The sequence below is a fragment of the Lissotriton vulgaris genome, chromosome 12 (assembly GCF_964263255.1).
Source record: "Lissotriton vulgaris chromosome 12, aLisVul1.2, whole genome shotgun sequence".
In the NCBI taxonomy this organism is placed as follows: Eukaryota; Metazoa; Chordata; class Amphibia; order Caudata; family Salamandridae; genus Lissotriton; species Lissotriton vulgaris.
In genome coordinates, this window is record NC_141700.1 from 725,047,488 (window position 1) to 725,074,165 (window position 26,678).

The window sequence follows — 26,678 nt, forward strand, 5'->3', positions numbered from 1 at the left end:
CACATTCAAATCCACATCACCGTCACTCACAGGCCACAAATCCAAAGCATACTGAATAGCTTCTTTAGCCAAATTAAAAGCAGTCTGTTGAGGTTCGCCCCATGCAAATGCATTCTTTTTACGAGTGACTCGATACAAAGGAGCCAAGATCTGACTCAAATGGGGAATATGCTGACGCCAAAATCCAAACAGTCCGATAAAGGATTGCGCCTCTTTCCTATTTCTGGGAACCGCAAAATCAAGTATTTTTCGTTTAACCTGTGGAATCACCTCTCTGTGACCCTCATGCCAATTAATTCCTAGAAATTTTACAGCTTGGGATGGAGTTTGTAATTTGTCAGGATTAATTTCCCAACCTTTTGCTCGCAAGCAGTCAATGATCTGATCTAAATGAGACTGTACCTGGTCTTGCGTTTCACCTTAAATCAAAATGTCGTCAATATAATGACAAATCTGAACTTGTGGAATCGTGGGTACTTCAGATAAATGTTCCGCCACCAGCCGGTGACAGATCGTAGGACTATGTACATAGCCTTGAGGAAGACTCCGGAACGTCATTTGACGTCCATTCCATGTAAAACTGAATTGTTCCTGGCATTCGGGGGCAATCGGAATTGAAAAGAATGCATTAGCAATATCAATAGAAGCATACCACGTACCTGGATGCTTTTGAATTCTCTCAATCAGTGTAACAATGTCAGGCACTGCAACAGTCAATTTAGGTGTATGTTTGTTTAATTCTCGATAATCAACAGTCATGCGCCAAGAGTTGTCACTTTTGCGCACGGGCCAAACAGGATTATTCCAAGCAGATGTGACCGGAGTAATGACTCCCGCGTCAACCAAATCCTGAATTGTAGCTGTAATTTCTTCATGACCACCTGGGATGCGATATTGTTTCTGAGAAATCACTTTCGTCGCTAAAGGGATCTTAATAGGTGGCATGCGTAAACGGCCAACCCGTACGGGTCTGGTCGAAATGTACTGTCTAGTACCAAATTGATAGTAACCATCATCCAAATGCAAAGTCATACCTTTCAAAATGACAATTCCAATAATGTATTCCAAAAGTGGCACAACCAACACAGAGTATTCTCTACGAGGAATCCTACCAATTTTAATTTCAAGTGCAGTTTGAACTGCGGGCGTTTCTTTACCACCCAGACCGGTAATTGTGAAAGACTGTCCATGAAATTTTCTTGACTTACCATGAATTAAAGTGGCCTCCGCCCCAGTATCAACTAACGCTCGGGCCCTTTGGATATTACGATGTTTCCAAAAAATCTCAATATCTACATAGGGTCTGTAATCTCTGTGGGCCCACCTGCGTACCGGAGCTTGACCTATTTCCTAGTCATTTTTCCCGCGTTCCGTCAACCAAGACAGATCAGGATAAATGTTCTCAGTTTTCTTGGGTATCAGAATTTCTTGTTCATATCCGTCTCCAGTACGAAACGGATTAGTATCAGATTCAAAAAGTTGTGAGTTACGGTCAGAGAGTCTGTTACGATCCTCCCTCTTTCGTACGTCAGGGGAATAACTCCTTGCATCTCTACGTCTGCTAGAGCCACGATCATCTCCTCCCCTCTCACGATCATCCTCTCTCCCCCTCCCCTCATTACGACGGGGGGAACCACCACGTTCATGGCGCCGATCATCACGGCGATCAGAATTCACACGTCGCCTCTCATCACCACTGTCATCAGAACCACGATCATACTCATTCTTTCGCACACGACGGGCACCTTCCTTTCGATCCAAACCACGCTTACGAAACATATCCCATAGGATATTATTAGGTTCGCCATCAATCTCTTCCCTTTTGACACCATCAGAAATGAGAGCAAGAAACATGTCACGTCTAGAGAACTTATAGTCCCCACCAGTACGACCCTCAGGTCGGGATTGTCTTTCAGGTTTAAACCATTCACCCAGCTCACCAAGCTGACGAACAGACTCGAGCACAGCAGACAAAGGATTGCCAGTTTGGTTAACCAATAATGTCATCATGACCTGCTTGTAAGCAACAGGAGAAGTACGTATAATGCGATTACGCACAGAAGATGTTAAAAGACCATCCAATAATCTGTCAGCAGTACTAAGGAAAATACACGTTTTCATAACTTCTTCCTTTAAACGTTGTGACGCATCGCGCAGAGTATACCACGGCTTTTCATCAGAGGGCCAATCAGACTCAGTTGGATATTTATGATTACAGCCATCAGACGCAAGCTGGAGCAAAGAAGTCTGGGCATTACCATTATAATTCCGAAAATGGTCCTGAATAGTAGAATCAGAACTCAAAGAGCAAAATCGTAAACAATCAACAGCATCGAGCATAATACCGGAAGCGCCAAGCTCATAAAGACGCACCATCCAGGTAAGCAAGGTCTCACCAGGCCGTTGTTTAAATCGTTGCAGGATGTCACTAATCTCCTGTTGAGTAAAATCTTCAATACAGTCAAGAGCTATACCACCCGGATTACCAGGGGCTTGTTGTAATTTCCGTCGAAAGATCGGGTGAGCAGAAACTGCGGGAAGAGCTTCCGAGGAAGCCCGCATCTTAGATTTAACAGAACAATCAGGGCAAGCTACGTCATCCGCACGGGAAGAACGAGCACGGTCACAATCGGGAGTTGAATCAATGCACGAAGCAGATTTACAATCACGTCCGGAGCGAGAAGACTCGCGCTTGTCACCCTCCTCTGCCGAGGAGTCAGAAGTATGAGAATCCCAGATATTACCGTCCCACTCATCGGGGTTCCAATCCATTCCAGCTTTCGCTACAACCATACGCACTTTGCGTGTAGATACACGACCACGACGATGTTTATACTTATATCGTGCAATACGGACTGCAGCTCTTTCAGCAATGGTTTGATATGTCTCAAGTTTGTCGGCAAGCAATTTATTTTGACAACGCAACAGAGTATGTGCATTTTGTAATTCAATACACTGTCCTTCCATATCTTTAAACTGCTTCTGTAGCTGAACAAACTTCTCATGCAACATTCTGTACGCATTAAGAACAATCCACCCTCTGCGTCCTAAAATAGGAAGCTCATCACCCTTCACTACTGGCGCTTTCTGCAAGCACGACACCACATCGGCAGGCTCCGCCTGCTCCAAGCATGAAGACCAATTTTCACTCAAACCAGTAGAATCAGCCCACTCACGTGCCAAGGCCTCGTAAGGGGTACATTCCCAGCCGGGAATCTGAATCGGTAATTTGAAAACCGACGATGATTTTTTCGCAAACATAATGATACACAAAAAATATATATACACAATTACAAACAAAATTTTATACGTACAAGCCGAGCGCAAACCAACAAGATTAAAACAACACAATGCACACAGGCTTCGTAAACAGTTCGTGACGCCAGATGTAATGGCCGGATTTTCTGTTTAGATGGGATCAGCCCCCAGGGGCCCCTGTGACCCAGCCAAAACGTACTCACCTTCCCTTCTTAGATCGTATTCACAATGAGTAGATATACAGATAAATATACAGGTTGCACCTAAGAATGGGGAATAACAATATACATATACAGATTTTCTACAATATCTTATTCACATCAGTTGGCCTCGCGGTCACCCCGACCCAGACCGTTCTACCCTAGGGCAGATCTGACACACAATCCGGTGTGTCTACACACGGGCCTGCAGAACCCAATGCTCCCTTTTCCCAATTGTTCGCGATCCTGCGAAACTACGCGTCAGTGTCCTTCCTGACGTTCTCACTTATTCAAGCCACAATCTGGTGGATTTACACGTCGGTATCCTCCCCGACGCTCTCATTAACGCCGCATATCAACGACGACCACATTCCTATGAACCATTATTGGGATGATATTTCGGCAATCTACTTGGGACAAACCTAAAATAATAACTTTGAATATGGGTCCAGATTGTATAGTGTACTTCTTGCTCTTGGCATCAAAGGTCCACTCACTCCCTCTTTATTCGATTACCATTTACCTGATCGGGATTTCTCATCCGTTCACCTAAATAGCGTTCGACTAGGAATGTCGTTTACCAAGATTGAACATAAGCACCAGGTACACGATAATTCTATATGAATTAGGATATTTATTAACAATAGACATAAATCACATTACTATGCAGCATTACATTTGCAAAGGGAATAAAAGATAAAGATTAGAGTGCACATACTACAGGAATTGGTCGGACATCACCTGGTTACTGGGAAATCGGGACTCGGCAGTCATCTAGGCTCCTGTCTCGTCTCTGGGTCCTGGCTCGCCTTGCAGTCACCCTCAGCCGTCACAAGTACACGTCTGCACCGCTAGGCTCAACCTCGTCTGCTCTCCCTCAGGACCTCGGAACCTTGCTGTTTATTAACTACCGTCTCTCTCTCTCTGTATTAGTGCGCTCCGCGCCACTTCTCGTTCAGTCTATCTCAGAGAGTTTCGGTCTTAAATCTTTCTCCGACTTCAAAGATGGCGACTTGTCCACCATGAAAATGAATAATGGCAGAGATGCTAACGGCTAGATGCCGCCTACAAACTAACTGACAAAAAGACTAACACCTTCGCTAATATCAAAGCCCGTTCCTTCATGGAAATTCACGGCCAGTAACCTGCCGCCCACCAAATTCTTGTACCTCCCCGTACCAAGGACACTTTCCCAGCCGGCCGGCCTGAAGTTGTGTCTTCGGAGTGGAGAAAAATACATTCCTTCGATAAGGGTCAGCCTGAACCGGTTCTCTCCAAGCGAACAACAGCTTAAAACTAAAACATTACTCTTGACCTAGAAAGCCTTCTCGAGCTACCGGGCAGAAAGCAAAATGGAGTCTGTCTCGTTTAAGGCCTACGGAGCCCATAATATGCATAGCTCCATGAAAAACAGATCGGCATGTTAGCAAATGAGTGAATCATGACTAATACTTATATATCTAACCCCTCACTTAAATTCATAAGCCTTACTCTAAGGGAAGTAACACGCAAATGCCTTTATATATATATGACAGGGTCCCTGTCTATCGGCCTAATCCCTATGCTATGGGGGTGATAGGCTGGAGTCACTCTCCATCATTCTCCTTCTCCAGAGAGCTAGCAAAAAGACAGCCATAACACTAAGTGAAATACATGTATGCATGTGAGTAATGTTACCCCTTTTCCTTCTAGGCGACAGTGCATATGCCCTCCGCTCATTCATACTCACCCCCTACCTCAACCCCTCCACACCCAGCCAAAGGAGGTATAACCGGGCCCACAAAAGCACAAGGAATGTAGTTGAACGGACCTTTGGCATCTGGAAAAGCAGATTCAGATGCCTGCACAAGAGTGGAGGTGCAAGGCAGTATACCCCCATCACCTGCTGCAAGATCATAGCTGTCTGTGCAATGTTGCACAACCTTGCGGTGAAGAAGGGCACTGAGGTGGAGTTGTCAGACTACGAGGACCATGACGACGATGTTGCTGTGCCACAAACACAACCTGCTGGGGTGTCAACGCCAAGTGATGGCAGATACAGACGTGAGGAGATTACAGAAAACTATTTCTGAGTGAGTACAGATGCACAGACAGGTAAATGGTTGTGAGGAAAAGGAAATTTTAATAATGTTGCAACACCGTTACTGCACTGATGTGCAACAAAAGAAAATGTTAATGTAAAGTAAATCAATGTCAAAGGTCCGGGTTGCCTCACCCGCCCTGGCAAGCCTACTTTTTGCTGCGCTTAGCAGCCCCACTGGAGTGTGCCTCTCCCCCTTCCGCATGTCCAGCAGCTTCAGCAGAGCGCCTGGTGCTCCGGCGCGGCTCCGACACAGCGCTGGCCGGGCTGCTGGGGCTGCTGCTGTCCCCAGCCTCCCCCAGGTCCAGGGCTGGATTGGCCACAGTGTTGGAAATAATCATTGCCTCCATGGCGGTTGTTATGCGGGCCATGCACCTGGTGACCTCAGTGGTGTTCTGGGTCAAGCTGGCCTCCATATTAGCCCCACGTTGGCACAGTTGTGCGGTAGCAGCAGCAAGGCGGCTAATTGATCTGTTGTGCATGCGGGCATCCCGGCGGCGAGAGTGCTCGTGCTCGTCAAGTTTGGTTCATAGCTGTGTGATGGCTGTGGTCACACGGCCAAGACCTGCTGCTACTTCCTTATTGGTTTGGACGAAAGCCTTAAACCCTTGCACCATCTCTCCCATTTGCAGGTTATGCTGGCGAAGCTGGCGCTGGCAGGCCATGATGGATTTCGCCTGCATGCACTGTATCTTCACCATGCTGCCCTCCAGCCCCTGAAAGACGCTGCCCTCCCGTGCCGGAAGTGCAGTGCTGGAACTTGTACGCCTCCGGGAACTGCTGCTGCCCTGCTGTGTGGGCTGGGGTGCCACTGGTGTTGTTGTGGTGGTAGCTGGGGCCTGACCCGCTGCTCCCTGGATAGGGTTCAGTGGAGCCACTTCAAAACTCCTGGCAGGAGATGTGGCAGGTGCAGTGTGGGCCGTTGTCGGTGAGTTCTCAGGGGAGAACAGCAATGGTGGTGTGCCAGACATTTGGGGGGAGTGAAGAAATGTGAAGTCAAGTCCTAGGTCTCCCTCATTTCCCTGGCCAATGGTGTTGTCCTCCTCCTCCTCCTCCTCCTCCTCCAGGCCAGCCTGACTAGTGCTTGGCCCTGCCACCGCACTGGAAGTTGTTGCTGGTGCTGGTGCCTCAGTTGCTTCTGTTCCTCCGCCTGATGGTGCCCCTAGGTATAAAGAAGCATTTGTGAATTGAGTGCCGATGTATTACAGTCACTACAATTAAAGCATTGCACATGTCCTTGCATATACTTTGAATCTGTTCCACTGTTTTATATATTATGGTTCTGCACTGCCATATTTTGCCTACTTCTGCTGACTACATTTACCATTATGCATTTCTCTTGTCTGTTGGTAGCAGTACTGGGCTGGGGTTTGGCTGTGCATTGTGTCTAAAGGGGAGGTGTCTGGTAGGGTGTGTCATGATGCACATGCTTCTTACCTTTAGCTGTAGCTCTGGCTGGGCTATCCAGGTTTCCGATTCCAGACACACTCTCCCTCTCAATGGTGCTGGACACCAGTTCCTCCAGCTCAGTGAGGGGTGGCGCTGGGTTCCTGCCTCCACCAGTCAGTCCAGCTTGCCTCTGCAGCTCTGCCATTTTGCGTTTAGTTAGGCTGCGGATATCATAAAACCTTTTTTTTAGGTCATCAAGGCTCCTGGGGGTAACACCAACTGAGTTAACCTTCTCAGCAATCTCGCTCCAGAGCCTCCTCTTTGTGCTGTTCGGTACAGTGAGGGACAGCCTCCCAAAGAGCTGCATGTGCACCCTCACCACCTCCTCCACCAACACCTGCAGCTCCATGGTACTAAATTTGGGTTTTCTCTTGTGGCCTGCCTTCTGGCTCTCACTGCTGCTAGCCATCTTTCTCTCACAGTGCTCTGGCTCCTGCTTCCACTGCTGCTCACTGTGAATGTTCAGCTCAGGCTGCCTCTCCAGAAAGTTCTTAATGAGCTGCACCTGCCTGGGTAGCCACTCCCTGCTTGGGTGGGGGAGGGTGGATCCACCTCATTGGCAGTTTCTGATTTTGCCAAATCGGATTTTACCGAATCGGATTTTACCGATTCGGTTTTTACCGATTCGGATTGCTCAATGCATTCCTATGGGCATTTTGGCCATGGGGGTGTATTTCGATCACCGATTCGGTATTTGCCGATTCGGTATTTGCCGATTCGGCAAATTCCGATTCGGTGGTTGCCGATTCGGTACATTCCGATTCGGTCAATGCCGAATCGGTACGTATCGAATCACAATACCGATTACGACCGAATCGGTATTTTTTCGTTTTTTTTTTGCTACATCTCGTTTTCCGATTTCAGAATACCGATTCGGTGCGCTTCGGTATTTTGAAATCGGAAAAAGCGATTTACCTACACCGGGCCCCTAGGTCTTTAATCCTGCTCCAGCCCTGCGCTTTTGCTAAAAGACAATGGATAAGATTAAAACGGAACTTAATTAGAAGAAATAGATGAAAAGGTTTTGTAATGATTAACAGATACGGTTCAATCCGCGGGACTGTCTTTAACAGCAAATGTGCTCTCACGGTGGGTCTGACAATCTCCAATGCCTCTCTCTCAGCAGACAACATATTTAGCAAGCATTGGCAAAGCCAATAGGTCTCGCCTTTGGGGCCTTATAAGTGTTTAGACAGAGCTATTGGCTTTGTTAACAATTTTAATATGTGTTGTAGAGCATTGGGAATGTTGTGCAGCATGTTTAAAAGTTATAAGTTATAATAAAAAAAGTGTTATATTCATTTGTCACCTTATATGTAACCTAGAAAACATTATATACAACTGAAGTACCCTAACAAAAACTAGAATTAACACCAAAAATGTGTTCTAGTTTTTTTGTTTATGCAATGCGGTCAATTTTTCCCTGTCTGTTCTAATTCTTTTTTGTTATAGTTTTTATTGTTAGGTGGGGCAGTTCATCATAGTAACATAACATAACGTGTATTTATAAAGAGCAGTTTCACCCGCAAAGGGGCATCTTGGCGCTGAATAACAGACGTCTATTTGTTACCCAACTAAATAGCACTAATTTTCTCCACCTCAGAAAGGATTAAAGGCTCAGTGAATTTGCCGGGATTTGGACCTGTGACCATGAGGTCGAACACAGTCCCCTGCAGTGCAAGTTGAGAAGTGGAGCTGGGCAAGGTGATCTAAAAAATCTCCAACCACTTTGTAACACTACAGAGGCAATGGAACAAAAGAGAACTGAACTATAAAAGGAAAAGAAAGCACCAACAAAGTACCAATGGAAAAGATTAGAATACCAGGAATAACGTGAAAATATCTGTTTGCTTAATTGACTGATGTCAATTAGAAATAATTTGGTTAGGACATTTCCTTTCCCTTTTCTTTAAAGTAAATCTATGCTCAAAGTATGAAAATAAACATAAACCATACACTACCAAACAAGATATGTAATCCAAAATCAATCCAGAGATGAAAAAGGGTGGCGTCCGCTGGCAAAGAGTGTGCACACTAGTATCTAAAATGTACTAAAAGAGGTCAGTTATTTTTAGCATAAAGTTGAGATACCTGTATGAAAATATTTTATGAAATATTGTATCCTGGAGCCGTGATATTTGTATCTCCAATACCCTGCTTCATGGTCTTCAACCTCCTGAAACATCTCCCTGAATCACAGTTTATGTCTAAATGATGGTCATGCAAGGGCCTGGATAGGATTGTTAGTGAAAGCTCTGCGAAGAGTAGTGTACAGAAGCCACATTATTTTGATGCCAGTTTATCCTGCTCATGAGAGACTTCCATGTTCGCATAGTGAACCAGAGAATTAAGTGGCATGAGAAACATTACGCCCCCAGCAGAATGTGATTAGGGGCCCATGAGTCAACCATTCTCATAGATATTCATCAATCTTGGGATGCATGGGGTCCCTTGAAGAGTTGGGGGTCTCCTAGAGGGGCGGCAGATGCCTGCGTTACGGCCTTGAAATAATGTTGCAGTCGAAAAACCTAAAACCACACCACCAAACATTACACTTACAAGGTTGTTACGTTTGGACTTTCTCTCGGGCCCCAGATTCACTCTTCTGTGTATTTAGCTTCTTTTCCTACTCTTGTTTGAGGAGGTCGTCCATAGTTTGCTTGTGTTGCTGGGTCTGCCCTTATCTCATGTCTGCATTGGTTTTGTTATTCAACGTGTCTTACCTGCTCTCAGTCGGTGCCCTTATTTGTTGTACTGCCTCCCGGTCATGCTGCTATGTGATTGGCGGAGATGGGTGCTTGGTTCAGGCGGCGGGAAGCGGAAGACGGTTCTGGCCACTATTGGGACGGATCACTGCGAAGACAAACAGATTGGTGGCGTGATTGCTCATGTGCACTGCAATGCGGGGAAAACAACAAGAGTGTGACAAATCATGCACATACGCATAGACTTGGATTAAAGCAATTATCAAAATCAATACCCTCACAATCAGCCACTCTCAGCGCTGGAAGACAGTAGTAATAGCAGTTGTTAAAATGCAATGGGCTGTGGCTTTAATCCATAATGTAAACAGCTAATTGATATAGTCGTATAGCTCCAGGGAGTGTTAACATTGTTGTACCATCTACATACCTGCAAAATGCCTCAGCCTCTGCCTCACGCGCACACAAAAATAAGCATTGGCCGTGCGAAAAAAACTGCGAGTGGTGATGCGAGTTGTGCGCATGCGTGCGACCGGAAAAAGTGCTGTGCACTTGGCGCGCGCTTGTGCGCATTTTAGCAAGCTGGTGGCCGACAAGGTAAGGCTTTTTGAAGCAGCTACTAAATGTCTCGCAAGGGCTGCGCATGCACTAACTCTAGCGAGTCTCCTGGCGGTGCCCTTAAGAGGGCCAGACCTGCTGTACCATCAGAAGAGGCCTCGATTTCTCCTGGCAAAGCCTTCAAGAGGTCCGGGCCTGGTGTGTCCTCTCCAGAGTCCTCAATGTCTCCTGGCGGTGCCCTCAAGTGGGCCAGGTCTGCTGTGCCCTCAGAAGGGGCCTCAATGTCTCCTGGCGGTGCCCTCAAGACGGCTAGGCCTGCTAGGCCCTCGGAAGGGCCCTGGATGGCTCCTGGCAGTGCCCTCAAGAGTGCCAGACATAAAGTGCCCTCAGAAGAGCTCTGGATGTCTCCTGGCGGTGGCTTTAAGATGACCGGACCCCCTCTGCCCTCTCCAGAGCCCTCAGGGCCCTCACCTGGAGGGGGCGGCAGGAAGAGGACCAGCTTCGGTACAGATCAGCTCGCCCACCTGAGGGAAGCTTTTCACCTCAATCCCTACCCTGACTTCAGCAGCAGGACACACATCTCCGAAGTGACCGGGGTCCCCGAATCCAGGGTCCAGGTGAGTGGGGTGCGTAGGCCCCTGGGTCAGATATCATCTCCTGTGTACTGTGCTTAACATCTCTCTCGTTATCTCTACTTTAACTCGCTCTATGCCCCGATTGATATATAACTGGGAACCACTTTCTAAAAACTCACATCCTATTATGTCTGATAGTTCTTATCTCTGGAACTATCCCGAAAACAGAACATTACCTTTTACTCATTTTTTGTTTTTCTCTTTCTTAATCTTCCCCCAGCTGTTATCGCTCCCCCTCCTCCGATATTGCTTAATTTGTGCCGCTGGTTGCAGACGGTGGCATTAAAGAAAGTGCTCCTGCCCTAAGGCTTTGAAGAAAGCATGCTTTTTAAGCACAGGAACGCTTCAACAACAGTGTGGAGACCATCCTCATCGTGCACCCCAAAGACAGTCTTCTAACATGAGGCCACCAACACACAGAAGCAAACAAACACACATCAGTGCGCATTCACAAAACACACAGCAGAGTTTCCCATCTCTTGTGTTCCTCGACAAACAAACATGCTTCCAAGTTCCTAGACCACTCTTCATCCCCATTGCATCCAGTCGGTTAAAGCCAACGGGGGCCTTCAGCATAGCAGTCAAACATTTTCCCTCTGCATATCAACCCCCTCAGTGCAGGCAGAGTACTCATTCATGGAGCTTGACTAACAGCAACCAATGTATGCCCGACAGCCCCATAGCACCATCATGGCAACAGTCCCCACCCCCAAGCACATAGCATGCATGCAAATAAGTACACACCACACAGATTTTGTTTTGGGAAAACTGCTGCAGGTTTATTACATACAATGTTATGTAATATGGTGGGTTATCTTACGGGCGATCCAAAAGCAGGCAACCATCTGTGCAGACTGATGAGCCAAGCAGCACTGGTGCGAACCCCATCTGTGCGACCCCTTCTGGTGATCCTCCTCCCGATTCACGTGACACCTGGTCCCTTATTACTCACTCCCCTTTCAGGGCGGAGCGTAGCAAGGCAAGCCCCCGGTAGTTCAGGCGCACAACCGCCTGAAGGACTAACGGGGCGCCAACAGGGTTTCCAGGAACCTCCAATGAGGCTCCTGGGCTTTGGCTCTGGCACCCCTATGTGCCGTGCAGAGGTACCCTTCTGTACCCATTTGCTTTCAGATCACCCTGTAACTCCGCCTGCAACAAAAAAAGTACAACATTACAACATTCTCACCATACTTCCTGCCACCAGCCACGCCGGGTAAGCAGTAGGGTGGGAGACGGCGTGTCCAGCGAGGCAGCGGCCGTGGCGTGCCCGGTGCGACAAAGAGGTCGTCAGCGTGGTGGGGGGGGAGCTATATTCCCCTCACCCCACCTCGCTCACCGGACATGACACGGCACCGCTTGCGCCCAAGAAGGGGACTCCACCAGAGTACCTGCCCCCTCAGGAGGAGGGGGGTGTGGGTTGCCCAATACCACTAGAGGGCTGCCCTCTTGAGTGGCCTCCTGAGGTGGCCTTGGGCAGCCGCATAGCTCCATCATGGCAACACTCCCCATCCCCAAGCATATAGCATGCATGCAAATAAGTACACACCACACAGATTTTGTTTTGAGAAATCTGCTGCAGGTGTATTACATACACCGTTATGTATATGATGGGTTATCTTACGGGCGATCCAAGGGCAGGCAACCATCTGTGCCGCCTGCCCGCCTGATGAGCCGATCAGCACTGGGGCAAACCCATCTGTGCTGCCCCTTCTGGTGATCCTCCTCCGGGATCACATGACACTGGTCCCTTATTACTCACGCCCCTTTCAGGGTGGAGCGTAGCAGGCAAGCCCCCGGTTGTTCAGGCCCACAACCACCCGAAGGACTAACGGGGGGCCGACGCGGTTTCCAGTAACCTCCAATGAGACTCCTGGGCTTTGGCTCTGGCACCCCTATGTGCCGTGCAGAGGTACCATTCTGTAACCATTTGCTTCCAGATCGCCCTGTAACTCCGCCTGCAATGAAAAAAGAACAACATTACAACATTCTCACCATACTTCCTGCCACCAGCCACGCCGGGTAAGCGGTAGGGTTGGGAAACGGCATGTCCAGCGAGGCAGCGGCCGTGGCGTGTCCAGTGCGACAAAGAGGTCGTCAGCGTGGTGGTGGGGACCTATATACCCCTCACCCCACCTCGCGCACCGGACATGACGCGGCACCGCCCGCACCCAAGAAGGGGACTCCACCAGAGTCCCTGCCCCATCAGGAGGAGGGGGGTGTGGGGTGCCCAATGCCACTAGAGGGCTGCCCTCTTGAGTGGCCTCCTGTGGTGGCCTTGGGCAGCCACATAGCACCATCATGGCAACACTCCCCATCCCCAAGCACATAGCATGTATGCAAATAAGTACACACCACACAGATTTTGTTTTGGGAAAACTGCTGCAGGTTTATTACATACAACGTTATGTAATATGGTGAGTTATCTTATGGGCAATCCAAGGGCAGGCAACCATCTGTGCCGCCTGCCCGCTTGATGAGCCGAGCAGCAGTGGGGCAAACCCCATCTGTGCTGCTCCTTCTGTTGATCCTTCTCCCCGTTCAGGTGACACCTGGTCCCTTATTACTCACGCCCCTTTCAGGGTGGAGCGTAGCAAGGCAAGCCTCCAGTTGTTCAGGCCCACAACCGCCCGAATGACTAATGGGGTGCCAACAGGGTTTCCAGGAACCTCCCATGAGGCTCCTGGGTTTTGGATCTGGCACCCCTATGTGCCGTGCAGAGGTACCCTTCTGTACCCATTTGCTTCCAGATCGCCCTGTAAATTCGCCACAGCTCTGGAGGTGGCCACCGTCGCCGACAGGCCCCCCACCAAAACAGCTCCTTTCTCACCTGCAACTTCTCATTTACAGGCCTCCTGCCAATCTAAGGGAAGGGGTCCCTCCCTACTGATAGCTGAACCCCATCTATATCCCAATAGCCCTTGATGTTAGCCAGGATCCGCTAGTGTCTCATGAAACCAAAAGCTCTTTTGGCCTCTGAACTTGTGCCAATAACTAATCCTCCTATGGGAAAGTTCCACTGCTTCACATGACTCTGCCCCGTGCCAGCTCAGAGCGGGGCGGATTCAGACACTATGGCTCACATAACCCCCTAAATTTGCTGATCTCACTTAGCTGCCATCTAACTAGCACTGTGTGTCCTGCACACCTGTGCCCCACATCTAAGGGACAGCAGCCCACTTGTTAGATGACCGCTCCCACCCCCGCCTGCCTACTTTAATTTATTAGGACGAGAAGGATTATACTTTAGCATTTGCACAGTCCTTTAGCTTTCTAAATCATGACACACCTGAGTGTCCATAACCAGAAGTATGTGACAATGAGCAAGGGGGTCTCCTGCCCTTGCCCGGCATCCCTTAATCCTTATGGGGATCGCCAACTCAGCTCCCTCTGTGGTGAAACCTCGTAGGCATACTGGCTCAGAGAATGTCTGATTTTATACAGTGCCCACTGCCGGTCATATGATGCCTAACATAAGGATTGACTAAGTCCTACTTACCCCCACCCTAGCATGTTCACGAATAGGGGGAGGGAAGGCTGAGCAGCCCCTGGGGTGGAAAATAATCTGCCCCTTGAATTTAATTTTTTTGTTGAACACTGGACATGCCAAATGCTCTATTACATAGTAGCCTTTTGTGCTTGGCACCTTGTTTCCCCATTTCCTGGGACAGCAGCTCACTATGTTGGCTGGCAGCATCCCCACCCAGCGGGGCTAATATAGCTAAACCGGTGGGGCATATAAGCTTTACTGCAGGAACATGCCACCTACCCTTGGTTCTGGGGTGCACCTACGATGCTTCATTGACCAGACGCTTGTACAAACCCCTTTGCTTGATAAACCCTGGTGAACACCTTAATGGTGTAAATCAGGTTTGAAACAATATTTGTCTTGTGCCCACTATTGGAGGCACCTCACCTTTTCATGCAGTGACAACTTACGCAGCGCACCCCACTTTCTTAACTGCTGTCGGATCACAGATGCACAGTACCCACTGTCCATCTCTGACTCCGGATGCTTTCAACCCGCAAAAGTGTCAGAATGCCAGATCCCCAGTTTACTGTTTTGCTGCATACACCTTCATTTGCCCCGCTAGGAGCTACCACAAACCGCATTGGTCATGAGAACCTTGAAAAGCACCCAATTTCCACCTGGGGGTACCTAAAAATGAGACTGGCTTCACACAGCTGTAAGGCCATAGATACACATCTTAAACCTATTTACTGGTTGTTGCCACCTGGCACTTTTCTGGTTGCAGCTCTGTGTTTTTTTGAAGCACGCGTGCCCCCGGGACTCGATGTCACTGAATAGCCGGTATATGCTACCCACTCGCTGATACTTATCTCTCGCTAACTGCCCTTACTGGGATTGAAGGAATGCTGGATGCTTCCTAAGTACTGTAGACTTAATGATTCAACCTAGTTTGACCCCAAAACTTAGGGACAACCCAAGTAGTGGTCGCAGAAGATGCCCCTTCCAGTCTCAGGTTCTATCCCATCCCATAGAAAGATAACCCAGGGGGCAGGCAAGTCTGTGGGAACCAGAGGGGAACATCCTGAGCAAATACCTGCCCTCTCCTGAATATTGGGAATGCCAAATGATCTAGAACCCTGTCGCCGTTTGGCTCTAACGCAGTGTTTTACCAGATTTTATTTTTTTTGCACTGCAGCACACTTGTTAGATGGCAACTACCACCCCCCGCCTGCTGCCCAGGCTAAAGCGCCGGTGAGTATGTCATAACTGAAGCGACCTCAAACCTGCCCATGGTTGCAGAGGGATGCCCTCCCAGAGTACATGGTACCTGTCCCTATATGGTGCCAGCAGATGTTCCTCATAAAGGCGCTTGTGCCCAATACATCTCAGCATTTCACAGTGCCTCCTTTGCGGTATAATTTCCAGGTAAAGTGTAAAATTATACTTCCCACCATTGGGCTGGTAACCAGTGGCAAAGGCAGACAGAACATGGGCATAAGATGAGTTTCCTAGAGTAAAACAATAATTATCCTGCACCATGACAACAGGCAGTGAGTGTGCCCTATGAGACATCGCGCAGTTCTGTGTGACACCAACTCTGACGCGCCGTGTGCCAGTTGTGCATATCATTCTAGGGTGACTAAGCACTAATATGCCCCTTTCCCAGGATGATCCCCTGTACGAGGGTACAGACTGATGACCAAGCACTGCGCCAGCCAGTATCACCAGTCAGTGCAACCACTGCAAGGTGACATGCCGAGGTAAGCCCACCCAGAATTTGCCTGCCAATGCGAAAAGACCAAGCATTCATCGCTTTTTGAGCCCTCACTGTTGATGCTAGGCACGCCCTGCCTATGAGACCACTCTACATGAGCAACGGTTGTCTCACACAAGGTCTGTGTTACCTCAGCCTCGGTCCTCTGGCCGAACAGTGGCCCACAGGCTCCCTCCTGTTTGCGCGGTCAATGCAATCTGGCATGGCTGTCCCGTACGTTGGCGTTTCGTGCTAAGCTTAGTGTGCGGCTGGCTGGTGTTTTGCGCCATCTGACATTGCCTCCGGATATATACAACAAAACCACAGTAAACCTACAACATGCCAGTACCATTGGCTTTAACAATACTTGTTAGCTGAATAAGATAATTGAAGCCTCAATTCTGGCATGTTGTGTAGCATATTGAAAATGCTTCCATTCTGAACTGGTGGGTCTGTCACGCTTACGTTGAAAAATATGTCTCCATTCAACGCATAGCAAGCTCAACCGCAAGTGATACCATTACACTAAGCAACATCACCAATCAACTGAAATCAACCATGCCACTCTATAAACAGGTAAATTGCATGAAAACCCAGTCATAGTCAGACGAAACCCTGTCCCTTCTATCTGAAACCCGATAATCATTAACCGAATGCCAAGTGACTTAAAAGAGGCATATCCAGTGTAACCACTCATTGCGGTGCAAGGGCTCTTGCTATAAGGGGCAACTTCGAATAAGGTGCTTTCTTTACCTGTTTTCGCATAATCTGTAACATGTGACCTTGGCTGGTGACGAGCTATAACTGAACATAACAGAAAATGAAAATTCTGGAACTGCAGCCATGAAGGCTAATTAAATGAAGACCACTGATCCGAGGCAACTCCTCAGGAGTTTATCCTCACAAATCTGAAGTCATGAGACAATCCACACCTTTCGGGGTACCAGAGCATGTTCAAAGGGATCCCTTAATAGCCTTCTTGAATGCTTTATACCTATGATGCCTAAGGATGATTTGACCACCTTCGGAATTGCGCCCCATTTATGAGTGGTCCCTTAATTTTCCGTTCTCCACCCACAGATTAGCCAAATCCATGTGCTTGCGAAGACACAGGGGCATATTACCAAGAATAAGCGATAATTATCGCTCAGCTTGGTTAGCGGCTATAATTTTATCGCCGTGCTTCGCCTATTTTTATCGCTTAGAAACCTTGCTATTATCAAGGTTTATCTCCTAAGCGATAAAAATCGGCCGAAATGCATGAATATCGCTGAAAAGTCAGCGATATTCATGCATTACCGAGCTAATGCTCTTAGCCATGTTATCCACCTACCATTGGATAACATGGCTAAGAACTGCTCGGGGCAGGCGTTAGCTTTTGGAGATATTCGCGCTTAGCTAGGTAATAGGGTGATTAAATTATCGCCGCTTTAGCGGGAAAAATTCCTGCTAAAGCGGCAATAAGGCCCTTGGTAATATGCCCCACTGTCCGTTATTAAATTGGAGCCAACCAAGTACAAGTTTCTTTTATTCTTCTCAACCTGTGAGAGCAAAACTAACACCAACGGTCGCACTACCGACCCACAGCGCTCTGATTACCGACCCCGGTATGCCTTCCTGCTAAGCTTCACCATGCGCCGCTTGAGCCATGTGTTCCACACTGACAACATCACTAAAAGGTTTCTTTTGGATCAAAACAGAATCTCATATATGCTAAGGGGTAGAGTCACCTATTCTTTTCAGTACTATTAGTGAGCTGCTGCTGTGTTACCATATTGCAAACACCTCACCATCCCCAAATATTGTATGCCAACACTTTTATAAATTGGAAGAGTGTGCCCGTGCACTGCCAGTAACTCTTACCAAAGTGCGCATGAAAGATCTGGACTGCATCAAATTCAAAGCTGTTCCAAACAGGGGCCCCCAAATAAGTGTCTACAAAGGGCAGCTGCTAATACTACTGCATGTGCCGTTGTGCACAAATATGCACTCTTGACCTCAAACCTTCAAAATGGCGTGTTAAAAACGCCAGAGCCCCCCACGCAGAAGAAGTCTGTGCATTGCCAACAGAGAGAAGGTATTAATCAATCAATGTGCGCCCAGGCAAGACCAGGCACGTCATTGCTTCGCCCGCCGGACATCAACATTTGCTGCGATACCATAACTAAGCAGACATCCTGCGACACGGGTTGCAGATTACTGGTTACTGATTACAACCAGGGCTCGAGTCGAGGTACCACGTGGGTGGATCGCGTCCCCCCACTTATTTTACCTGGGAGACGCCATCCCCCCTGCAAACAGCTGGACTTCACTCTTTGGCCTCTCTGGGACGAGGAGCGCGGCACCTTTAGTGACGTCACTTCCTGTTGTGACGTCACTTTCGGTGACAGCGTCCCCCCACTTCTTTTTTTACGACTTGTGCCCTGATTACAACAATTACAAGGCTAGGACATGCAAATGCCAATCTTCCACCCCAGATGTGCAGCAATCTCATAACCCTTAATGACAGGAGGCCGGCGTCTTACCCTTAAGCCTCTGGGATCACATATGGAACTCCTCTAAAAATGGGATACAATTGGCCCAGAGAAACCCTGATAACACTTGCCATGCACCTTTTAGAAATGATTGACATTTATTTTCCCCCTTTCAGCAAAGAAACTAATCAAGGGACATCCCTTCACAAACCAAGTCAGGTAGTTCGTCGTCTTTTGATACTGGGGCAAAGTTTGCAAGCAGGCCGCTAAATATACGACGCCACTGCTGCTGTCAACCTAAGCAGTGAAACCGACTCCCCTCACAAATGCCCTAACACCGGGCATGTCAGTTTTCAGCCCTGTGTGGGCTCAGATTTGACCATCGATGACCAAAGTCATCGAGAAAGCCGTCAACAATCAGCTCGCCGCCTTCCTCGAAGCCAACAAATCCCTCGACCCCTCACAATCTGGCTTCCGAGCCAAACACAGCACCGAGACCGCCCTCATCGCAGCAACAGACGACATTCGAACTCTACTGGACAATGGTGACACAGTCGCCCTCATCCTCCTCGACCTCTCGGCAGCATTCGACACAGTCTGCCACAGCACCCTTCTACAACGCCTCAATAACATCGGAATCCAAGGAAAAGCACTCGATTGGATCACCTCATTCCTCACCGGAAGAACCCAGAGAGTCCGCCTCCCACCATTCAAGTCCGAGGCCTCTGAAGTCATCTGCGGCGTACCTCAAGGATCCTCACTCAGTCCCACCCTCTTCAACGTGTACATGAGCCCCCTCGCGACCATCGCCCGCCAACACAACCTCAACATCATCTCTTACGCGGATGTCACTCAACTGATCCTTTCTCTCACCAAGGACCCCAGCACCGCCAAAACTAACTTACACGAAGGAATGAAAGAAGTCGCCGAATGGATGAAACAAAGCCGTCTGAAACTGAACTCAGACAAAACAGAAGTCCTCATCTTAGGTACATCCCCCTCTGCATGGGACGACTCCTGGTGGCCGGAAGCCCTCGGAAAAGCACCCATCCCGACAGACCACGCACGGAACCTTGGCGTCATCCTGGATTCTTCACTCTCAATGAACAGACAAGTCAGCGCTGTATCCTCTTCCTGCTTTAACATTCTTCGCATGCTCAGAAAAACATTTCGCTGGATCCCCTCCGAAACAAGGAAAACGGTCACCCACGCTCTAGTCACGAGCCGACTGGACTACGGAAACACCCTCTACGCAGGTACCACCGCTAAACTCCAGAAGAAACTACAACGAATCCAAAACGCCTCAGCCAGGCTCATATTAGACATCCCACGCAACGAACACATCTCTGGTCACCTTAAAGACCTCCACTGGCTACCCGTCAACAAGAGGATCACTTTCCGACTGCTTACCCACGCACACAAATCACTCTACGACATCGGACCAGATTGCCTCAACTCTCGACTGTCCTTCTACACCCCCTCCCGCCAACTTCGCTCTTCCAGCCAAGCCTTCGCCACTGTACCTCGCATCAACAAGACCACCATGGGAGGCAGATCCTTTTCATACCTGGCCGCTAAAACATGGAACTCACTCCCCGCTTACCTTCGCCTCACCCAGAACCACCTAGCGTTCAGAAAGCAGCTTAAAACGTGGATATTTGACAAATAATCCTCCTCCCCTTCCTAAGCGCCTTGAAACCCTCTGGGTATGTAGTGCGCTATACAAATTTTATGACTTGACTTGACCATACGCTTTGAGGGATGCGTGGCTCAATCTCGTGACCGTATTGCTACGCGCTACACTTAACAAAAGAGGGGGGAGGCACCTCTTGGAGAAGAGGATGTAGACCAGGGGTTGCCAACCTTTTCTGTACTGAGAGCTACTTATGTTCAATAAAACACAATAACAGCTACTAATATTATTAGTGCAGTATAATTTCAATGTCTTTATATGTATTTTATTTCTAGCAAGCAAAATCATTCTAATTTGATAAGCTGGGCTGCACACAGGTGAGCTACTCAGAGTAAGCTCAAGAGCTACAGTAGCTCACGAGCTACTGGTTGGAGACCCCTGATGTAGACCAACCAACCAGCGCGAGAACCGGCTCCAGGAAAACATTTCCCAGTACAAGGAGCGTTGCACGAGTAGGTGTAAGACCCCTCGAGTCAACAAAGCATGGGATGCGCAGTGTCACCTGGTGGACCTGATACATCGTGGCATCCCCCCTACTCGCACGATTGAGAGGTGCTCATGTTATCAGTCTCCAAGCACAACTGGCACCGTGGCTGCAAGAAGGCACTCCAATGGAGCTCAATCAGCAGCCTCTGTAGTGCACAGTATGGCGGAGTGATATGCTGCAGTTATATGCCGCACAAACAGTGCCACCATGTGGTAACAATCATAAGCCCCGGTGGCCTGCCAAGTGCTAGAAACTCTCGGCTCAAACTTAGGTGCTGTGCAATTTCTGTGGAGGCTTCAGCATCCAAAAGCAGTAGCGCTAGAAAAGTAACCTTACACTTATCATTCAACATGCTCAAGATTTCTTAACTTGGAAAGGGTTGGCTCAGCCTTTAAATTTGCCAAGTTTACTGAATTGAGTTGCTTAAAATTGCTTGAACAACAAGATTAGAAATTATAACATAGTAAGTAGCTCAACTAAAACCAATATTTAAAGTATCACCGAGCAATGACCTGCTGCCTCCATGCACCGATTCCATACCTGGTTATGTTATTGGGCAGTGCAACCTCACTAAGGCGCTTCCAGCGCTGTGGAGCGGCCCCAGCTCCACGGGACCACGCATGCGGGCCTCACCCGGTCCTGGCCAAAAACTGCCTTGTAGTTCAGAGGGGGGACCCCTAATGGCTTGACCTACACTCGCCCCGCCATCCCAACGGGGAAGGACATTTACACAGCTCCACCCCGCCCACACGGGCCACCTGAGCGGCCGACGCCCTGAACGCAGCGCCTTGGACCCCAGTTGTTTGCTATAATGGAAAACCGCTGCTCAGAGGAACGTCTCTCCCCCTTCTGCAGCCCCCAACCCGCTGCCGCCCACACCCAGGGGTGCAACCCAGGGCCCCGCGGACGCCGCGGGGTTGGGGCCCTCAACACAGCACACTCGTCTGGAACACAGAACTGTGATGGAAAGAGTAGGCACAAAGAACAGTGGTAAGTTCGCCCCTGGCCACCCTGATGCAGACAGTGGGAGCTGCATGCCTCTCCTTCCCTAGAACATGCAGACGCCACGCATGCTCCGTGCCTGCTGGTATCCGTGCCACTCCAAAAAGAGAGCATGCTCTTCGTGACATGGGGGCGCAAAAAGTGACCGTAGCCCCAGGCGCCATTCGCACCAAAGACAGACCTGCCTCTTCTATAGGCCTCCTGAACGCAGGTATGTCCCGAGGCTGAATGTGATCTCGCCTAGGCCCGTGTTAGGCAGGCTGCACATGGGCATCCACCAGTGGGGGACGCAAGCCCGCCGCCCGTGAGCCGCGTCGCATGGGGAAGGCCCGTGCGTGGCCCTTCTCCTCAGGAGTGCAAACGGACTCCCAGAACCCATGCTCTTCCCGACTGGCACCCTGCAGCACGCGGACCCTGTGACCAGCGTTGCCGCTGCCCAGGGGGGCGGGCGGGGGAGCGGTGCTGCCTCACAGGCTTTCTGCCTCCCATGGTGATCTCCCCGCCCGCCGGACCGAACCAGCGTTGCCATGGGGAAGGGGGGGCGGTTAGGACCTGAACATCCTTAGTGCCAATATCGGCCCACTCACCAGCCCTCCCGCAGCAACATGCAGTATCGTAAATAGGCAGACAAGACAACTTTTTGTTGGGATAAAGTCGCTGCAGGTTTATTAGCATATACATATGCCAACATGTTATCTTACAGACGATCCAAAGGCCTACCACCTGATAGGCCAACTTGCATCGTGGCCTTAGCTAATCGGTGCTTAGCGGTTGTGGTGAGTGGATAGCCACTCCCACTTCTGGTGAACCATCGCTCCACCCTCTTGCTCACGCCCCCCCCCCTACGAGGGGCGGAGCGTTCAAGCGACCCCCGGTTGTACAGGTTTCCAACCGCCCGTAGGACAGACGGGGCGCCGTCGCACCCCAGGGTCCACCACACAGACGTCCTGGGGATATTAGGCCTCAGCACCCTTTGTGCTCCTGAAGAGGGTACCCCTGAGTACCTTTCCGCCTCAGGATCATCCTGTAACTCCGCGAACCGAACCAGCGTTGCCATGGGGAGGGGGGGGGGGGTGGTTAGGACCTGAACATCCAATCATGCCTGGCGGTAATTTCTCCACACCGCAACTTGATCAATGGCTGAGGGAGAGGCGAGCCCACCCGGATCTGCCACAACGCCCGACCGCTCCCGATGGCACCCCACTCCCCACCCACAAGACACCGTCATGCTGATAACAAGGCGGATAAGGCAAAAAGGAGGGGGGGCGGAAACGCGATGCACCCCGACAATAGCACTCTGCAGCTTGCAGGGAGTCAGCACCGAGGTCATTCGTCAGGGGCGCGGGCACAGGGAAGCCCACTAGACTAGCCCACTAGACTCGCAGCCACGAGTGTCCCCTCCGCAACCTCTGGCAAGCCTCCGCTACTTGGGCACCGTGATAAAGCTGGGGGAAGATGTGTTGATAAGGGGTTCCACCCCAAGGATATGATCCAGGGGGAGACAAGCCACTAACCTCTTTGTTTCTGCAACCAAACAGCGCGACCTCCCTGAATAGCGTGCACACATGCTGTCCAGCGGGGGGACAAAGTCCTGCAAGGCCTAGCATGGCTGCTGAGGCCGGCACTTCATGAGGTCCTACACCTAGTGGTCGGGCCCACTGCGCTGCTTGCTGCCCTTTGCAGCATCCCCACTACAACGGGCCGTGACTGGAGGGTGGAACAAGAAGTTAAAGAAGCTCTGTCGTCTGCCGCTGCTAAGACTGGCCTGAGCGTCGTAAGGCCGGGAAGCTTTAAACCCCCCCATAATCCCTCTACTGACCCAGTCCCTTGCCCCAACTCCGACCGTAGGCACCAACCCAGTGGGCCTCCTACAGCAGGGCCAGACCAGGGAGCTTGAAACTGGGATGGGGCCCACTCCGGCAATGGCCTACGTGGAGGGCGGGGGGGGGGGCTGATTGACTCACCTCGCTTCTAGACTGACTGAACTCAGGACACCAGACCCGTAGCAAGCAGCAACACAGACGGCGTGTCCAGCGAGGCAGCGGCCGTGGCGTGTCCGGTGCGACAAAGAGTTCATCAGCGTGGTGGGAGGCACCTATATACCCCTCACCCCGCCTCTCGCACCCGACATGCCGCTGCACCACCCGCACCCAGGAAGGGGACTCCACCAGAGTCCCTGCCCCCTCAGGAGGAGGGGGATTTGGGGTGCCCGATGCCACTAGAGGGCTGCCCTCTTGAGTGTCCTCCTGCGGTGGCCTCGGGCAAGCGCATAGCTTCAAGTAAGCTTCAGGATAATTGGCTATATATTTTATGTCAGACACACTGGGGCCTGTAGAGCAGCGTGATTGGCTGTGAGGGGATGGCACAGAGCACTCCGTCTGAGAGCTGAGGGCAGTGGTGCACTTCACTGGTCTTTGAAATTGGTCTGCGTGTTCCTTTCCCCGCCATGCCAAGCAGACTGGTATGAGGAAGCAGGTGCCTTTCTGAACTAGCGCCAAGGGAACACATTAGGTTTCAACCACTCTCCCCTTCTCATCAACAGAACCAAGCTCTGGCCACCTCCATAAGAATGTGTTCTGAGCGTTGAAATGATTCATAATTCCACCGCTAGAGGGCGAGATGCGCACATATTTGTACTGCCTTGTAATCGGCTGAAGAGTTGCGGGAGTTTGCGATTTTTAGGTATTTATACTTATTTATAGTATTCTGTAAGAAAATGACTCTCTGGATATAACTTTTATTATACGATGTATTCATTGCAAGTTTGTCAAATTCTCACTATGTTCAGAATTTGTGTCATTAGAATGAATAATTTGGCCGTTTTACCATCAATGTCTAGCATTTGACTAGGTGTGTAACGGTCACCTTAAAATAAACGGGTGCTCTGACGTACGCAATCTAGAGCTCCGCTTTGTCAAAATAAGAGCTCACGACTTCCTTTTAGTCTCATGAAAAAAAACGCCATGAATTTGAAAGTTTATTCTTTTCTTTGGCAACACTCACCATGCCAAGAAAAGTAGCAGCTGGACACCATGCTCCTGTCCAAACTTGACAAAAAGAAAGCCCCTCAAGACTGTAGAGTACAAAGTCTAATACCAGATGATATTGATTACACACCTTCATTTGAGTTTGCCTTTTGTAGTGGGAGCGCTCCAGTGAGCTCTTTTGCAAATTAAGCATGTCTCATTTAAGCAATGGATTTCATTAGCGCCTGTCTTGGGGCTATACTCTGTAAAGTCTCCTTCTTGCCCCCACACTCACACACTGAACCAATGTAAGTGAAGTATTGATTTATTGTAATTTGCTAAGGTATACAGAGCTTAGGGCGCCGAGCGTCTAACTAGCTCAAGCTCCGGTCGCCAACTGCCGTTTTCCCCCGTTCGCGCCTTCTCCTTCTCCGCTGCTGCGCATGCGCGCGCCTACCGCTCCAGTCTTTGGCGTGACGCGTCATCGCGTACACGCTCATAGACTAGAGCGCACACCACATATCTCCCCCCTTTTATTTTAAACAACATAACATTCCCCCCAACTGGCTGAGTGTCCCAGATTCATGAGTCTGTGTCTCTGTGGGGCACCGAGGGGGTGACAAACATGAACTAGTGTCCATCCATTACAAAGTCTCTATATCGAGAGGGAACAGTAACTGCCCTGCCACTGCGGGTGTGTCTTACCGGCATGTTCTCTTCCACCTCTGTCTCACTTCGTGATCTCTCACCATCTCTCGACTCTCCTCTCTGTGCTACACCCGCCGGTGTACCATCTCTGTCGGTAGACTCTGTGTTGGGAGCATCCACCTCATTGTCCTCTCCTACACCTTCCCACAGGTCTTCTGCGCTGTGCACCGTTTGGGGTCTTGCTTCTTGGAAGTCCACCCGTATCTCTTCCTCCTCGGACTTGGGCCACACTATTATTTTGTTGACTCCGGCCATGCGGTCTTGGGACCACACCTTGCCGTCGCTGAGGAGAGCCGCCCTGCCTCGTACTTCTCTGACCTGTAAGGGCTGGCTAAACTTGCTTTCACCTTTCTTTTGTATGGTAGGGAGTTTGACCCTGACCCATTCTCCCTCTTCCAGCTCGGTTTCCTTTGTGTTGCGTCGCTTGTCATAGTGTGCAGCATAGATCTTCTGGGCCTTCTCCAGGTTGTGCTGCACCACCGCTGGGGACCACTTGCTGGTGATGGTCTTCTCCCTCCACACTACATTGTCCCGGGTGATCGGATGACGTCCTCTTAGCACTTGGAACGGACTGTACCCCACTACTGTGGGGGTGATCCGGTAGGCCCACAGCATACTCATTACTTCAGCCTCCCAGTCCTTTCCTTGTGATATGGCTGCCTGTATGGAGCCCATTAGCACACGATTGAACCGCTCCACCTGGCCATTGCATGCAGGATGATAGACTGCTGTGTGTTTCGCCTCGATCCCGTTCCTCTTCATAAATCGAACCCACTTGTCCGACACAAATTGCGGTCCATTGTCACTGAGAATAGATTTGGGTATACCCTCTCGTAAAAACACTGACGTCAGGAATTTCAGTATCGTGTCCGTATCCATGGACTCTTGTATTCTACTTCAGGCCATTTGGAATACTTGTCTATCACCACGCATATATATTTGTTCACTCCTCTACTGTCCAGGACGGGCCCCAGTATGTCTATGGCCACGTTCTCCCAGGGGCTTTGCGGGGTGTCAAACTTTCCCAATGCTGGTCTGAGTGGTCGTAGCACCTTGTCCGCTCCCTGGCACTGCCCGCACTCCCTCACTTGTCTTTCTATGTGGGCATCCATGCCTTGCCACCAATACATCTGCTTGACTCGTGCTTTGGTCTTTACAATGCCCAAATGTCCTTCATGCAGTTGCTTCAACAATTTGGGTATCAGTGTTTATGGGGGCACAACCCTTTCGCCTCTGTACAAGAA

At 49.7% G+C, this 26,678-nt stretch overlaps 1 protein-coding gene across 1 annotated transcript in view; it reads right to left on the minus strand.

The window, feature by feature from the left end:
* The window catches only part of LOC147678387 (lysophosphatidic acid receptor 6-like), a 178,924-nt gene that overhangs the window by 42,125 nt on the left and 110,121 nt on the right, over positions 1-26,678 (minus strand). Inside the window, exon 4 of the transcript XR_015302581.1 lies at positions 9,711-9,840. The gene's annotated coding sequence lies outside the window, so the exon portion shown is untranslated. The remainder of the gene's footprint in view (positions 1-9,710; positions 9,841-26,678) is intronic.